The following is a 17,304-nucleotide window of genomic DNA, read 5'->3' as shown; positions in this document are numbered from 1 at the left end:
CTGTTAATGTTCTTCTAGGTTCTTTCTGAAGAAGACAACAGATCTGTTGTCTCATTTCTTTCTGTATGCATGTTCTTGTCTGTCTCATGATTCCCACTTTTCATAGCACTGACCCAAATCATCATTGCTCACCACATTTTTTTCTCCTGAACTCTGGACCTCTTGTTCGGTTTACTGGACAGCTCCATCTCAATGTCCTACCAGCACCACAAAGTAACATACTCAAATTAGAATTAAATGACCACTCCCACCCACTGATTTCCCAGTGCCAATAAAGGCATCACAGACCTATAGTTGCCCAAGTTCAGTTCTCAGAGAATCTGGCAGCTTTCCCCCATCTGTCTGCTTGTCTGTATCTCCTTGGCCCCTGAACAAGGCCTAGAGTAGGCCTGCTCTCTTGCCTGGATTATTATAGTCAACCCACAGTTCCTCAAATATTATTTATTCTCATGTACAGTGCCTTTGCTCATGATACCTCATGTGAATATAATGCTTTCCCCCTGGATTCTCAACACAATCCAATTTATTTATCAAGACCCAGTGAAAAACCACTTCCTTTGGGAAGCCTTTAATGTTTATGGTGCATATGACCTTTTATCATAGAATAACAGCATTTCTTAGTTTAGGAAAAATGGAATATATTAGAGAGATAAAAGATAACTTTTGAAATATGCTTTGGGGAGTAAGATTTTGAAAAGCTGTTGCTAAAAATTTGAAATAGAAGGTATGTAAATGGTTTAATATTTGTTAAGACATTGTAGCTTTAAACAGTTAATTGGCCATGATCAAAGTTACCAATATGCATGGTGGGTACAAACAACGAAAGGTGTCCTGGTAACGCACTAAGAAGTCACAGCATCACCTTGATAGAATGTCTGCCAAAATATTTGGCCTGAATCCAACTCTGAGGGAATAATCAGAAAAGTCCAGTATGAGAGGACATACCATGGAGACACCTTCCCTCCCCAAAAGGCTAGAAGTATGGTTACAGATGAAAGGTGACTAAGGTGATATGCCAAAAGACACGTGATCCTTGATTGAGAAGGAGCACCTGTGAAAGACATTTTTGGGACAACTGGAGGAATTTGATGTAGATCGAATATTAGATAATAGTATTTTCTCAGTCTTGAACTTCCTGCATCTGAGAACTATATTGTCAAAGACTGTTCAGCAAATAGAATTCTGTGTCTGCAGTGTATAATTTTATATACACAAACACTGGAGAGAGTGAGAGAGAGACCGAAAGGAAGGAAGAGAGGGAGGAAAATGTGGCAAAATGTTGGCTCTAGAGAAAGGGTCTACAGTTTTCATGGTACTGTTCTTGCAACATTTCTGTAGGCTTAAAAATTTGCAATATAAAGAGTTGGAAATTAAAAGACATTACTTCTCTTTTCTAGAGGGGCTGGAGTGGGCAACCTTGAGTAAGCAGTAGATTTGACCATCTTGGATCAGCAGAGATGAAGTCTTATTTATTTATTTATTTATTTATTTGACAGAGAGAGAGAAAGAGAGAGAGGGAAGCAGGCTCCCTGCTGAGCAGAGAGCCTCATGCGGGGCTCAATCCCAGGACCCTGAGATCAGGACCCGAGCCGAAGGCAGTGGCTTAACCCACTGAGCCACCCAGACGCCCCTGAGATGGCAGACTTTTATGTGAGCACATTTTTCACATGACATTTTCTTCCTCTTTTATTTGTGACAGTCAGGAAAGAGCAGACAGCTGCTCAGGTGCTACCCACAGACCTCTAGTCTGGTTTGAACTCTTGTCAGGCGGTTGACAGGTCCTTGACCATCTAGCGATCAAGAAGTCCTCAGTAGCAGGGGCCACGGAAACCTAAGAAGTGTGGCCAGGAGGGTTTTCATGCCTGGAATCCATGCCTGTGTGTTTTAATGGCCTGGTGTTGAGAAGAATCCATTAAGATGGCCCAGCTGCTTGACTTGAAGATAAATAGAAAAGTGTGTTTTCACAGAGCAACCCCAAATTATAAACACGTGTAGATTTACAAAGGCATGAATAGGTATAGTTCAGCCCCTGAGTTGAGCTGTGGTTGCAAAGAATTCAGGGGTGAAGGTGTTAAAACAAAGTAGTTGAAAATGATTTCCTGGCAAGGATGCAAAGACCCTGGATCCGGGTCTGGGTTTCTTCTGTAAGGATTGCTGACATACGCAGCCGCGTGGTGACCGCCTGCAGATGCTCGCATTCTTTTTTAGGTGTTGGTGATACAGTGAGCTGTTGCCAGAGACAAAGACCTCAAATTTAGGTCTTGGCATACCAAAGACGTTGAAAAATGCTGCCCTTTAATCTGCCAGTGTGTCAGGATTGCACAATCAAGCCACATCCCAAAATGTAATTTAATGGTCATTAGAGAGTGTGCGAAATTCTCTTTCATCCCAGAAACAGACTATGTGGAAGAGACACAAATGTATGAAATCCTTGCTAACAATAGGAACTTAGGGATGAAGCTTTCTCTTGCACAGATTTTAATTGCAACGGCCATTGTGTGTGTGTGTGTGTGTGCGTGCGCGCGCGCGTGCACGTGCGCATGTATGAAGTGTAATGGGGAAGAGATGATATTTGGGGATTCTGTCCTCGAGCGCGGAACCTTTGTAGAGCTATCGTGAAATATTTGCCTGATCTTGCCTGTGAATCTATGAGGATGAAAGCGATTTGTGAACAAGGGAATTTTACAGGGGCACCTGGATGGCTCAGTGGGTTAAAGCCTCTGCCTTCGGCTCAGATCATGATCCCAGGGTCCTGGGATCGAGCCCCGCATCGGGCTCTCTGCTCAGCAGGGAGTCTGCTTCCTCCTCTCTCTCTCTGCCTGCCTCTCTGCCTACTTGTGATCTGTCAAATAAATAAATAAATTTTAAAAAAATCTTTTTTTTTTAAAGCAGAATTTTACAGCTGGAGGGGCATCTTAGAGATATTTGGGTTACAGATGAGGACATGTGGGTCCATAAAGGGGAACTCTGCCCAAGATCACACAAAGAGTCAATGCCGAGATGGGTCCAGAGCCCAGGTCACCCTCCTCCTTGGTTGTCTTTCTCATAAATGCTTCCAGTTGAAAATGGGATACATGTAAATGACAGATATTTCCCCTCTGTGGGAAAGAAGGGAAAGCAAAGACTTGCTTTTTTAGTTCATCTCTCTCCTGCCCCCGCCATCTTTCGGCCACTACCTTCTAAGTATCTTCCCAAGCTCTGTGAAAGGCTTTAACTTCTTGGAGCAACTCTTTGCCTCATGAATGCTAGAGATCTGACTCTAGCTGAAGTTCAGTAAGGTTTAGCAGAAATGGAACTAGTAGAATTATCCTACCATTTAGTTAGCCTAACCCACTCAAAAACTTATTTTTTAGAAAAAGGATGTATTTTTCCTTAATCCAAAGATAAGATTGCAAATATACTTAGAGCTGAGCTTCCTGAAATGGATTAAAAAATGTAAGTTTCCATAAACTCTGTGGTCTTTAGGAAGCTTTCAAAGGGTATCTGCTTTATTTTACGAAACTGATAGCAGACGGGATGGTGTTTCATCATCTGAGGGAGGTCAGAGCAGGGGAAGAGATGAAAAGGCTGTAGAGATTTCCATATTATGAGAAGCTTAAAAATATTGATCTGGACAAAAAGTAAACACACAAAGCTGTTGAAAACTGAGTAACAGTTGTGAAAAGCCCTTACACAAACGTCATCATTTTAGGAAGATGACAACACCATAGATGTGAGGCCCACATCTATGTTTTGGGTCTCTGCCTGCCAAGGACTGGTTTCCTGCAAATCCTACCTGCAGGTTAGCTCCTGTGTGCCTTAGCTCATCTCCAGCAATGTCCGATGTTTTAGGGTTTTATTCTACAACTGCCTTTAGAATTTTTCAAGTATTTCCCTTCCCTTCAAGAGGCTGGCTTATAGGTGTCCTCAGAAGAAGCCAGTCCAAGTTCTCTTCTCAGCCTCTGTTTCTCTTCCACTTGAAGTTACGGTTTGAGGCCAGGAGGAAGGCAGAGCATGCAAAGAGGGGCGCCAGAGGTGTAAATGACCATAATAATAAACATCATAGAGTAAATGCCTAGCACGGACCAGGTACAGTGCTGGATTATCCGTAGTCTTTACAATTGCCTTGCGATATAATTATTGCTCTATCCTTACATATCTCAGGAAACAAAGGTGCAAAGGCGTAAGTTACCAGCTTTCCAGTAAACAAGAGGCAGAATTGAGATTTGGACCCTGGTTTGCCCAACTCCTGAGACTGTGCCCTTTCTGGTATGTTACACTATGTCCTTTAGGCCTTTTACTATGTCACTGGACCTCAACACTCCTGAATATCTATTTCCAGAAGTGTCAACCTCTAAGGAGGTCATATGTTTTGAGAAGACAACCTCTCATCCGTCTCACTTAAGATTTATTAACTTTTCCAAATTGAGGTGGTGGCCTGTTTTTAATGGGTAAAATTTAAAATCAGTCTCCATGCGGCCACACCTCAAGCCCCACAGTCCATGGGGCACCCATTCAACAAATGATAAAATAATAGATTAGAAATCTTTACTGAAGTCTTAAAAAAGAATGTTAGGAGTGGTTCCGTTTATAACGTGCAGCAGAACTTTCTAAAATGCCCTCCTCTCTTTCTGTTAGAGTTTCTCTCTCCACACATACACATACACACACACAAATCTTACTCTTGCCAGCTCACTTCAAATCTCTCCCCATCTCCAACTTCTTAAAATCGTGCAGACTCACATTGGACTCGGTCTCATCTGTCTTGCTTCTGATCCTTTTCTCTGTCTCTGCTCACCCTCAGCCTTTTCTAGTGCAAAGCAGTCCGCTACACTCAGCTCCTTTCAATTCCCCCTTCACACATGGTTCTGATTCTGGGTAACAAAGACTCGGGAGGTAGGCGACACAGAATTCTCCTTCACGGCCAGGGGAGGGGAAGAGACTTGGAATCCTCCCTCTCAGTGTGTTTTCCCGCCTTCCTCTGGTCTTTGCGGTAGTGGCGTGGTCATGATGAGGGGTCTCCGGAGGTGGTCTTGCTTGTCTTTGAGGGACAAGTGAAAACTGGCAGCTGAGAGATGTTCTGTGTGCAGGAGGTATTTTCACAGAAAGAAATGAATAGACCTCATGAAGAATCTCAGCCAAAATTGAGTTTAATGACACACTTTCCTTTATCCTCATCCCTGGCACGGTGAGAGAAACCTCGGTCGTGTTCTCATACCACACACAGAAGGAATGCTCAATTCGCTCCTTTTGAGTATGGTGCCAAGGCCGGACAGAGGTAGGGATGGTGGTTAGCATTTTAGTAGGTTTGGACACAACTGAGCAAAGACTGCAGGAAAAAACAACAACAAAACATGCAAAGTCTTTGGTGCTTGATCCTGCCTTCAGTCAAATGGTAGAATGTGAACTTAGGCGGTGCTTAGTTCATTTGATGCCCCCCAAGTCAGTATGGCTTGTGTGCTGCTAGTTCTAACAGCTTTCACCGGTAGCTTCTAAGAGTACCGATGGTCTCTTGTCCCTTATCTTCTCGAATAACTTTCTCTGGCTGCCCACTGCATATGGAGTATAATACAAATACCTCAGAAAGGCATTTAAGGCTTTCCCTGAGCTAAGGTGACATTCTAGTTTTATTTCCCACTGAATATATTGCTCTTGGGAACCAGGACTACAGGTAATTGGCAAACTAAACCAAAAGACTTGACCGCATAGTGAATACCAGGTAAAAGTGTGGCCATTGATGAGAGCCATTCTCTAGTGAGTTGGACAGAATGAAAGAATTCTGATGCCTACTGATGTGATTGGATCAGACCAATAAGTTGGCTCCCTTGTACATCTGTTTGGAGCACTTGGGAAGACTGAATGGAGGGTTGTTCTTTCTTTCTTTCTTCTTCCCATTCATCCTGTGATTATCTACCTTCTGATTTTTTTATTCAGTGACTGTATAATTATACATTACTGTGTAACAGATTACCCCAAGACAGTGACTTAAAACAAGATTTATTGTCTCATACTTCCTGTGGGTCAAGACTCTGGGCATGGGTTAGCTGGGTCCCTGGTTTAGCGTCTCTCAGAAGGCGACAATCAAGGAGCTGGCCGATGTCATGTCAGGACTTGACAAGGGAAGGATCTGCTTCTAAGCTCACTCACATGGGTATTGGCAGGATTCAGTTCCTTGTAGGATGTTGGCCAAAGCCATCTTCTGTCCCTTGCCATGTGGGCCTGTTCACATAAAACATCTTATAATGTGGCAGCTCATTTCACCAGAGTGAGCCAGCAAGAAGAACTGGAAAGAGAGAGAGAGAACAAAGAAGATGGAAGTTACAGTCCTTTTTAACCTTATCTTAAAAATAATGTTTCATCCTCTCTGCCATATTGTCTTAATTAAAAGCAAGTCACAAAAATAAGATAAAACAAAAGCAAGTCCCTAGTCAGCCCACCCTCCAGGGCAGATCACGCAAGGACCTACAGGGTGACCAGGAGGAAGGGTTCCTGGGAGCTCTTCAGAAGCTGCCTGCCACTGTGAGTGAAATGGTTATGTTAATCTATTTAGAAATCAGGCCAAAGATTGCTTATTTTCCTGAAAATGCATCTCTTATAGGGCTTTAAAGATAACGCAGTTTTCCTTGGACCTCCTCTCTTGCATGACACTTCAGCTCTGTCTTCCAGCTTCCCTCTGCCCAGATACACTAAAGAGAGATGACATGTTCTCTCTTGCTTCCCAACTGAAAACCTACTTGTGACTCAAGACATAATTCCTGCCTTTCAGGAGGTCACGTTCTGAGAGACAAATATATACATACAGTCTAATAAAGATAGAACTTGAAATGTTAATGAAATAGAATATGCAGGGAGGGACAAGAAAAAAATACCTACTTGAGATTAAGAACTTGGGAAGTTGTGGGATCTGTCTGAACTGGGCATCCACTAATAGTGAAGAGTTAAGAGTTGGGAGAAGCACATTCTAGCTTCCAGGGATGGAAGGAGAATGGACTGAAGCCACAAGAGCCCAGGTCTTGTCTAGAAGGGCTAGTATTTGCATGTGGCTGCATCTGGGGTCTTAGGACCCCTGAGAGAAATCAGTGCTGCAGAAAATGGACAGGGGACAGTAAGCTGAGACCAGACATGCCACCTGGAGGTGTTTGGACATGTTTTCTATGAGTAAGAGCCATTGAAAACAAAGGAATCCCATGTCCCAGACAACTGTGTGAAAAGCAGACTGTGGAAAAAGACCAGCAGCAAAAGTCAGTTAGGACACAAGTAGTCCAAGCAAGAGATGACAAGCTCCTAAATCTTGGTAGAAGCAGTGGGAGTGGAGGTGAGGAGATAGAATTTATGTTTCTATGTTTTTCCCTGAGTATAATTTGTCATCAATTACAGGACACACCGTTTTGTGAAATATGACTAATTGAAAAAAGCTGCCAATTAATTTATGGCATGGCAGTAAGACACCAGTAATGGAAAGATGTGTATTTATCTCAGAGGTTTAAAAAAAAGTGTACACTGTAGAACTGATAAAATTGGATAAATAATCTGAGGAAAATGACATCTACATTTTGGACTCAAACAACCTAGAAAATAACTATGCCATTAAAAGGAATCATGGGAGCTGGGGATGAAAAGTGGGTTCCAAGAGAAAAGATGAATTCTCTTTTGGACATTTTGCGTTGGCTCTATCTAAGAGGTAGTCATTCATGTGCAGATGTCTGGCAGACTACTGGAAATGTTGGTTTGGAACTCAAGGAAAAAGTTATAAAAAAATTGGATGAGGTTAATGAATGGATTATTTTGAAGTTAAATCCTTATGCTTAAGTTTATGTGAGACAAGTTATTTCTTTTTCTAAAACCACAAGCTTTGAAGCTTTTCCCTCCCAAATTATAGTCTTATCTTTGGAGTGTGTGAGCTATGTTGGCAGAAATAGTGAGGAGGAAGGAGAGGTGTTGAAATTAGCTGGAGACCACAGGAGGAGCCATTAGCAACTGCACTTAGATAGGAAAATCATGACAGATCGTGGCTTAGGAAGATCTCCAAATAACTGACAACTAATTGAAATACAGTATCTACCAATCTCGTAGCTGCTAGCTTCTTATATTCCCTGAGACTTCCCTCTTAGTACTAGGTAATCAGGTTAGTATTCTAGCATTGCCATGACAGAAGATCCCTGCCTGGGGGCCTAAAGTAACAGAAATGAACTTTCTCACAGTTCTGAAGGCTAGAAGTCTAAGATCAAGATGAGGGTAAGGTTGGTTTCTTCTGAGGCCTCTCCCCTTAGCTTTCCCACAGCCATCTTTTTATATTGGTCTCTACTGTGTGCCTGTGCATATCTGTGCCCTAATCTCTAGATTAGAAGGTCATGGATTATATTGGGATTAGGGCCCACTCTAATGGTAATTACCTTTTTAAGTACCCTATTGCCACATGTTGTCACATTTCTGAGTTACAGGAGTTCTGACTTCAATATATAAATGGGGTGGGGAGGGGTACCTGGGTGGCTCAGTGGGTTAAAGCCTCTGCCTTTGGCTCATGTCATTATCTCAGGGTCCTGGGATCGAGCCCTGCATCGGGCTGTCTGCTCAGCGAGGAGCCTGCTTCTCCCTCTCTTTCTCTGTCTGCCTCTCTCCCTACTTGTGATCCCTGTCTGTCAAATAAATAAAATCTTTTTTTAAAAGAAATAAAATCTTATAAATAAATAAACAAATAAATAAATAGGGCAGGGGGCTACGCTCGTCAGCCCATAACAGTGAGTAAGCCAGCCAAGTACTTTACTCATATGTGTTATGAATGCCTAAACCAGCTAGCTAAAATCTTCTTCGTGCACCAGAAATTATTTTTCCAAGCTTGTTTCCATAATTATTTTGTGTCTGTGTCGAGGTGGAGGGTTAAATATAGCAGTGTTATAAAACTTTTTTTCGAGTTTTTTTTCCCCTTCCTGTCCCTGGCGGGGGGGTTGGGGAAAACCCAAAAACCATTCTTTGAAGAAAGCAACCACTTGTTCTCTCTTATCTTTCATTGGACGGCGTTCAGTAGTTTGTGACATGACATCAGTTCCTCACTCTTTTCCCCTCAGGAACAGACCTTCAGTTAGGAACTGTGAGGAAAAAAATATATATAATAGCAGGAAATACATATTTTAGCCTAAGTTTTACTTCTGTTTTTTGGAACCAAGTTTTAGCTTGTACTCTGAAGCTGGAGTTATAGGGGTTCTGTTGCTTGACAACAGAAGAAATTTCACCTCATCTCTGTAAGCATTGTATGAAAGGGTCAAACCGTGCTAGGCTCAACCAGTACTTCTCTTATAATGTGCCATAATCTGAGATTGTTTTTGTAGGAAGTTTGTCTTGGCAAACATTTCAAAAGGACTTGCTAGACACCTCTCTTGTAATTAGCTGGTTTCCTGCTAGAATCTTGGGTCTCCCCTTGTCTCAGTGGGTATGAAAATTAGCTTCCCTCTGTGTCGTTCTCTCCCCAATATAAAGTATTATATTTCTGAGTCAGTTGGTTGATATTTATCACTTGTTGATAAATTAATTGTTGATTTATTAATTGTTGCTATTTAACTTTGTTTGGTTTCAAGTTTTTGTTGGACTTAATTATGTTCCTCACTTATTTAAAAAAATAAAAGGATGACTGATAGGGTTTTATGGGAATGGTACTTCCCCTCTGTGATCCTCCTCCCTGAAACCCATCACCTTTGTCTGACCGTGAGAAAAATATCAGACAAACCCAGAATGAAGTACAAAATATCTGACCGGGGATGACTCCTGTCAAGGCCATCAAAAAAACGGGAAAAATCCAGAGGAACTTAAGGAGATAGGATAAGTGAAAATAATGTGGTGTCCTGGATCGGATCATGGAACAGAAAAAGCCCATTAGCAAAAAACGAATGAAATCCAAACAAAAACCTGGTATTTAGTGAAGAGTCGCATCCCAGTGTTTGTTCATTAGCTGTCATAAATGTGTCTCAAGGCCGTGTCAGATGCGGACTACAGGCTATGCCGGGACGCTCCGTACTGTCTTTGCAGTCTCCTGTAAATCCAAAAACTGTACTGAAATAAAAAGTTCCCTTAAAAACTAGAATGAAGTCAAAGATAAAACAGAGTATAATGCATGGAGATGATACGCTAGGAAAGAAACACAGAGGTTATTAATAAATATTGAACGTCAGCCGAACATTTGATGTATCAGTACTAATAGTTGGCAGGTTATGGGGCGGCAGTTGGCGCATCAATCTAATAAGCTTTTATGAATGATGAATTGGTTGTAGACACTGTATTTTATAGCATTCGAAAATTCCAAATGGTAAATCCACACGCGAGGTTTCTGTTCACGTATTTCAGGATCCCCGTTTTTAGACTCTTGCACGAAGAAATATTTCATGTCCTTGAGGGAGGTTTAATAAAAAGCAACAGGTGGGAAATGGGTTTTGCAGTAGCTTGAACGGTCATAACCATAAATACTAGTATCTCGGAATCATACCGGTGGAGCACTGTAAACACATTAATCATCCAACAGTGCAGAAATTCCAACCTCAGATGTCATCTCGACTTCAGGCACAAAGATTCAATGCCTACATTTAAATTCAAAGCACTGAATATCGGATATGATGAGTCTTTATTTTCGTGGGGAATTCATGGAGTGAGTTTACCAGTTTCCTCATTTATACAGTGCATTTGATAAGCCTCCTCTCCATACCGTGGGATTGAATGAGACGATGTACATAAAATGCCTAATATGAAAAAAAAAAACGCCTAATATGGTTTGGATGGTACATAGTATATTTCCAATAGACTTGTATCTGTGCTTATTATTTATTATGCTCACGATGATTGCAAAGGCTTTAGGATTTCAGAAAGGGAATCAGAAAGGCAGTGACTTGAGTTGGGGTGGGGGGGCAGTCACATAGCTACTTTGTTTCCAAGTTAGAACTTGAACTCTCATCCCTCAGGTCCTCTTGCTTGGGCGCCTTTCCCACAGCCACATTGACCGATGGCATCAGGTGCCTACAGGGCACTAGCAGCTGTCGCAAAGTTCTCCAGCAGAATTGCATTCGGGCCTCTGCCTCTCTTGGGGATTCTGTTCCCCTTCCTCAGAGGGAGCAGAATTCTCCGCCTCCCTCCCCAATAGGTGTGGCAATCACGCTCTCTTCCAGTAAGTTCCCTTTCACTTCATCAGCATTTCAGGCTGCGGCAGCCTGCTCCTGGGCAGAGCTGGGTTTGCTGTGCTGGGGACAGGCTGGGGAGAGAGAATGTGAGGGAAGGTTGCAGCTGCTGTGTCCTGAGCACCATGAAGAGATGCCCCACCCATCTCCTGGTGTGGGCACGCTGGAGTTTAACGCAGAGCAGGAGCACATGGCGGGGTAAGTAAGACCCATCACCTATATGTGTTTACGGGTATCCATGAGGGAAGGAAAGAAGCTATTTAGAGGTTAACACTTGGTTTAAAAAAAAAAAAACAAGAAGTTCCTTTTATACACTTGCGGTGTGGCTAAAATACGATCACAGTTCCTTTCCTCTGGAGTTCACCTTGTCCTCTGATAATTCGTGCTACCTGTTGCTTTTAATGAAGTTTTTTCTATCCTCTAAGGAAAGCCTGTTTTTGTTTTTGTTTTTTGTTTTTCCTTTTGGGGTGTGCCATGGAAGACACATAGACATATAGTTTGGTCAAAAGAAAGAGGATTTTCAAGAATTTTGCAAATGAAAAGCAACTGTGCTACATTTTAAAGATTTATCCCAACAGCAGGCCTCTGGGCCCCCACAGCACGTGGTGTCGTCGGGAGAACACTGACTGCCAACGTCTGAGGTGTGGTTTCACCTGAGCCCCCTCTCACATTCTGTTCCTCTTTCCACCCACCTCTAGGCGATCTACAAATCTCCATTTCTTAAGATGAGGAGGGAGAGAATTGAGGAAATTGAGGAGGGGGTTTAAAGACGCAGCGAGTCTGGGCTCAAGGGCTGCTTCTCCCCATCTAGTCCTCCTGGAACCTCGTCCTTCAAAGTCAGTATTATTGCCGGCCGGGGAAGGAATGGAGGTTATTTCTGAGCAATTCTCTAATAAAATCCCTGTCGGACCTGTCTGAATGCTAACGGCTCCATGGCACTGGTTATCTAGGGGAAGGAAATTTTCCTTCGTCAAATTTATGAGGCCGGGTTGAAAACCAAGCTGAAACAGAACCTGGCGAATCCCCATGGCAAAATGATTCATCTTCGTAGAGTTGGAAAATCTATTTTTATCACCTTTATTCAGCCAACTCCTCATTTTTATTCCCTCACTGAACGGCTGCTATTTCCTTCACGGTGCTGAATAAACCAAATGCCTCGGGAGTCAGAAATCTCCCTTCGGGTCGTTCCCAGCGGCGCTGATTCAGCAGCCTCGGGGTGAAGAGGATTGTTTTGTGCTGCCTGGGTGGGTTCAACGTGAAGGTCAGACCAGACAGAGGCCGCAGGCGTCCGCAGCCTGCCTTTCATCCAGAGGTTCTGCCTCGGTGCAAGCCCCTCTGCCTCCCGCCTTTGGTGGAAGGTGTGTTCGGGATGGGGGTGGGGGTCCCCTGCTACCCCAGGAGACCTCTCCGAGGATGGGAAGAAGGGGCCAGAATATACTACTCTCTCTTTTTTTCTCTCTCTCTCTCTGGCTTGCCTTTTTGACCATGAAGCAGGGTCCAGCAAGGTTGCCAAGGGACTTCAAGACACCATTTTCTTCATTTCTTTAGTTCCATTCAGATCTCTGTCTGTGCCATCACAGGCTGTAGCATCTGGCCCCTGGCTCTTGCTAGAGTTCCACAGAAGGCTGAGAGAAGGGATAGCTGTGTTCTCTGTAAGGGATTTTAAAAAGATAAAGAGAAGGAAAAGCTTCTTCCTAAATGTCCCAGGCTAGCAGATTCTGTGTGCGTACTGTTGGCAACGGGGAGAGCAGAGGGGATGAGGACTGTGACATAGAAACGATGTTCGTGGTTGTTGGTGGGGGGGGGGGGGTTGTTTGCAGCATTTGGCACATAACAGGCACTCAGTAAAGGTTTTATTGAATGGTTGGCTGGGGTATATAATTCCTCACGGCCCTCAGTTAGTCTCCTCGACAGCTGTTTTTCAAGAGGCAGTATGGTGTGGTGATTAGGAGCTGGCATTTTGGAGTCCGATGGCCGAAATTCAAATCCTGGATTTGCAGTTGAGCTGTGCGCTCCTGGGCAGGGTTGGGAAGTCCCGGAGGCCTCTGTTTCCTGGTCTGTCAAATGGGAATAATGTAGTCACTACCTTATATGCTTTTCATAGAGATTGAATTAGCTAATAGAGGTCAAGAGCCTAGAATTTTGCCTGTGATGTGGTTCCAGATACGAAGAGGAGGAAGAGCAGGAGAAGGACAGGGAACGGGAGGGGGATTGGTTATTGGGATGAATTTGGGAACTTTGGAGATTTTGACTGTGTCTTTTGGGTTCAGTAATTCCCCTAAGCCAGGATTTCAGTGATTTACAAACCACCTTTGGTACAGAGAATAACTTGAGAATAAAAGAATAAAGTGGAATTTGAGGGGAAAAAAGTTACTTCTAATCTCTCAACAAATAGTTATAGAGCTCCTCCTCCATGCCAGGTACTAAACTAAACATGGGCTGTTCAGTGCTGAAACAAACACAGTCTCAAATGCTGTGGTCTACACTCTGGTGGGTACGAAGGATTCATTGGCTCAGGGAACACGGCTGCTATGTTCCTTTCTCAGTGTTAAGAAGATATGTTGACCTAAAACAATGATGCTTTCAAGCGTGGCAGCCAATAACGAGTGAGGGGTAAGGAGATAGGGAGAGTTGTATGCTTATGGAGTGATGTGCAAAGCCCATTTCTGTAGTGCGAGGTAGGTAGGAATGGGTATTGGACTGACCCATGAAACTAGAGGGGAATCCAAAGCAGTGATGTGTATAATTGATCTCTGGAACATAAAGGAACACAGATAGTGAAAGAATGACAGAACCAAAGCAGTTGTTATAATGATATGAAATAAGAGCCATTAGGCCCCAAGAGTCTTCAAGGTATAGATTGAAGGTATAGATTGGAAAAGGCTGAATTCCTTCTCCCTTTCCAGCTCCCTGCCCCTCCATGGCAGGTAGGCTTCTGCTTGGTCCTTTCAGAGCCCGGAGCCTCGCATCTCTTGGAAATACAAGGATGTATGGGAGCTACTTATCTGCATCTGGCTTGGCTAGTATGTAGGACATTCTGATGTTTCAGTTTGGAGAATCTTTTTTTTTTTTGACTTTGGAGAACTTGCGCAGTGATTTGTACCAGCCCTATTAAGCCATTCACTCAGTTTTTCCAGATCTGGTTTTGAGTGATGATTTTATCCTGAGATGTCTTACAGCCCAGACCTGGGAAAGTCACTTCGTGTGATCTATGGAATGGAATCATGAACAGTTTTTCATTCTACTTTCATCCTGGTGACTGGATTAATTCCTGGGATCTCTGTTTTCTGTAAACAGTCATTTCTTCCCCAGCAGCCATCTCTCAAGAAACAGAGCTTATGAAGTGAGTGGGACATGGCTGTATTCAGTTCTTACTGTGTGATCCCCATGTAAGCGTTGGCAGTGAGCTCCCCGGTATTTTTGTGGGTGGTGCTGGAGAATGAGTTTGGTAAACAGCCCCCTGGCTATTGTTGGCCAGATCCCTGCAAATACCATAGAGGATACAACTTGAATATTCACTGAGATTTCCCTGCCCTTCCTAGAGCTGACCCCAGCACTGACATCAGAAAACCTGACCTGAGCCATGTTGTAAGATGAGGAGCAGCCGGGAGCTGGCCTGTGTTTGCTGGCTTATTCTTGGCTGCTCTGTGCTGGAGTGGGGTTCAGACTGCCTCAAGTTCCCTTTCCTCTTATTGCACAACCAAGGGATTTTCACCCTAGTCCTGAGTTTGCTGGAGTCTCTTCTGATAGACTCTCATTTCATCTTCCTCCTTTCTGTTTAAATTTTCACTCTCAGAATAACTAACCAACCTTAAGAGAGCCTAACTTATTAATTTTATGCAGACTCTGCTACTGCTGCATTTTGCTTTTAGGAATATGGAGAAGCCTAGGAAATTCATATTTATATCTATATCCATATATGTATCCACATATATATAATCTATAGATAAAGGGTGTGTGTGTGTGTGTGTGTGTGCAGATGGTTTGTTTTCTGAGAAAGTACTAATGGTAGGAGGTGTTTGCTCTCAAACTAGTCAAACAAGGTAATTGAGGACTAAAAATTTAAATAAATGAAATTAGCAATAAGAACCTGTGGGAAAAAAAGAAATACGTAGGAGAAAAACTGATTCAAGTAGACTTATAAAACAGAAACGGGTTGGGAAGAGGGAAGGAGAAAATTGATTGGCTGGCAGCTAGCCCTCCTCTTTCCTGACTTACTTTTTTTTTTTTCCTGCCCTTCAATAGCCCATGCTACCTATTTTCAGAGGTTGACCTATTTTCCCCATTTCTCTCTTGTTCCGTTATTGTAAAATAAGTATTTGTAAGATTTCTTGCCACATGGTTATTTCAGCTGTACCCAAAAGTCCATCCATCGCTGCATTTTACGATACCGTGAGCAAACCTGAGCTAGGCATTTTCCTACGTCAGAGCGACAGTCTCACATCAGTGCAGGGATTAACAGTAAGAGAGGAAGAATTTACTGTGTGCGCTTAGATGAACTCCAATACAGTGACAAGAAGAACTAAAAAAATGATCAAAATCTTAATGGGATCTCACATTACTGCTAAAGAATTAATCCATTTTGATGTTAGCAAAACTGACTACCAAATATAATGGTCAAGAGATCAGTCGACTTTTAAGAAATAATTAATGGGGGGCACCTGGGTGGCTCAGTGGGCTAAAGCCTCTGCCCTCGGCTCAGGTCATAATCCCGGAGTCTTGGGATAGAGCCCCATATCGGGCTCTCTGCTCAGTAGGGCTCTCTGCTTCCTCCTCTCTCTTTTTCTACCTGCCTCTCTGTCTACTCGTGATTGCTGTCTGTCAAATAAATAAATAAAATCTTTAAAAAAAAGGAAATAATTCATAGTCCTATCTTTGGTATCAATATGTTTTTTGATGAGTGACATGTTGATTTGATGAGAGCGAAAATTTGTGATTTGTGAGGGAGAAAGTAACCCGTGGGACTGAGTCTAAGAGAGGCACAAGTGTTTTGTCCTTAAGAGAAATTGAATTTTAAACAGTTGGATATTTCATGAGATTTCCTCAAAACAACAACAAGAACCGTACCCCCCCAACACACACACCAGGTTTAATATATGACAATTAGCCTTTGGGTCCATTCTGTCCCAAACTGAAGCTTTCTTCTTTTTCTTTGAGCGCAGAGATCAAGGCTAGCGTGTTCTCCAGTAGACTGAAATGTATCCTTGTGATCATTCTGTCTGCATTACAAGCATGATTAGTTGGACAGCAGATGAAGGAATGTTGTCACCATCTCAATTTTTCCATCCCTGTCTGAGTTCCCCCTGCAGGCTTCAGAACCCCAGAGGAGAGCTACACTCCAGGGTCCTGATGTCTTGGCCAGGTTTCTGATGAAAAAACAAAGACATTACTGTGTCATACTTTTATAGAGAGCATATGGTGTGTATTTATTTTGTGATAGGTTTTTATCACTTGGTAGAAAGATGTTACTGTATTTGAAGTGAACGATCACTCTCCCCATCATTTCACAGATCCTGGTTGTTTTTTCACATGCGTGACGGATTTAGGGGGCACGTCGACAAGACTGCCATGGAAATATTTCCTCTTCTAGATGCAGACTTCTGTCTTTTTATCTGAAATTTAACCTTTTTGCCCATGGTCAGGGTCTCCTGCAGCAAATAACACGGTGAATTCTCAGTCTTGTGTCTTTGACTCCCCACCCCGTCTCTCCAACCTCCTCAACTCCAACCCATGATTATGCTGGTTGCTTTCTGTGTTATGCTTTGGCTTGTAATGGGCCAGCTGAAAGATAAACTGCTATTAAATAAATCTCTGACCCTTTTGAAAACAAATAGAGCTGTTGAAAGAGTTTAAGAACATAGTGACTCCTTGAAAGATGGTCAACATTCTTGAACCCTTTGACTAAAAATGAATTTTCTTCTGTGTGTGTGTATGTGTGTGTACTGAAATTTATAAAAAGGAACCTCGGTAGCAAGATATTTGAAGCCTTTTATGTTCTTAACCTTGCAGTGTTTTTCTTGGCAAGAGTTGAAGAAAACGTAGCTGTCATCTATTTTCTGCTCCCGTTGAGGAGAGCAGCTGGAGTGGGAGACTCTGGGGTGGCAGGGAGAGGCCAACAGTGGAGATAGAGGCCCAGGTGCCACTGGGGACCCAATGCTTACCTACTTAT

At 42.9% G+C, this 17,304-nt stretch overlaps 1 protein-coding gene across 19 annotated transcripts in view; it reads left to right on the top strand.

The window, feature by feature from the left end:
• LIMCH1 (LIM and calponin homology domains 1) overlaps positions 1-17,304 on the top strand; it is a 329,186-nt gene that overhangs the window by 160,561 nt on the left and 151,321 nt on the right. The window contains exon 1 of one of the 19 annotated variants that reach the window (XM_082728800.1): positions 11,138-11,333. The exons of the other annotated variants lie outside the window; for them this stretch is intronic. The gene's annotated coding sequence lies outside the window, so the exon portion shown is untranslated. Of the gene's footprint in view, positions 1-11,137; positions 11,334-17,304 lie in introns of those variants that run through there. 19 annotated transcript variants of the gene reach the window in all.

This window comes from Mustela nivalis (genome assembly GCF_964662115.1).
Source record: "Mustela nivalis genome assembly, chromosome: 4".
Classification (NCBI taxonomy): domain Eukaryota; kingdom Metazoa; phylum Chordata; class Mammalia; order Carnivora; family Mustelidae; genus Mustela; species Mustela nivalis.
Note: the sequence above shows the minus strand (reverse complement) of the source record. Positions and strands in the feature narration are given on the sequence as shown.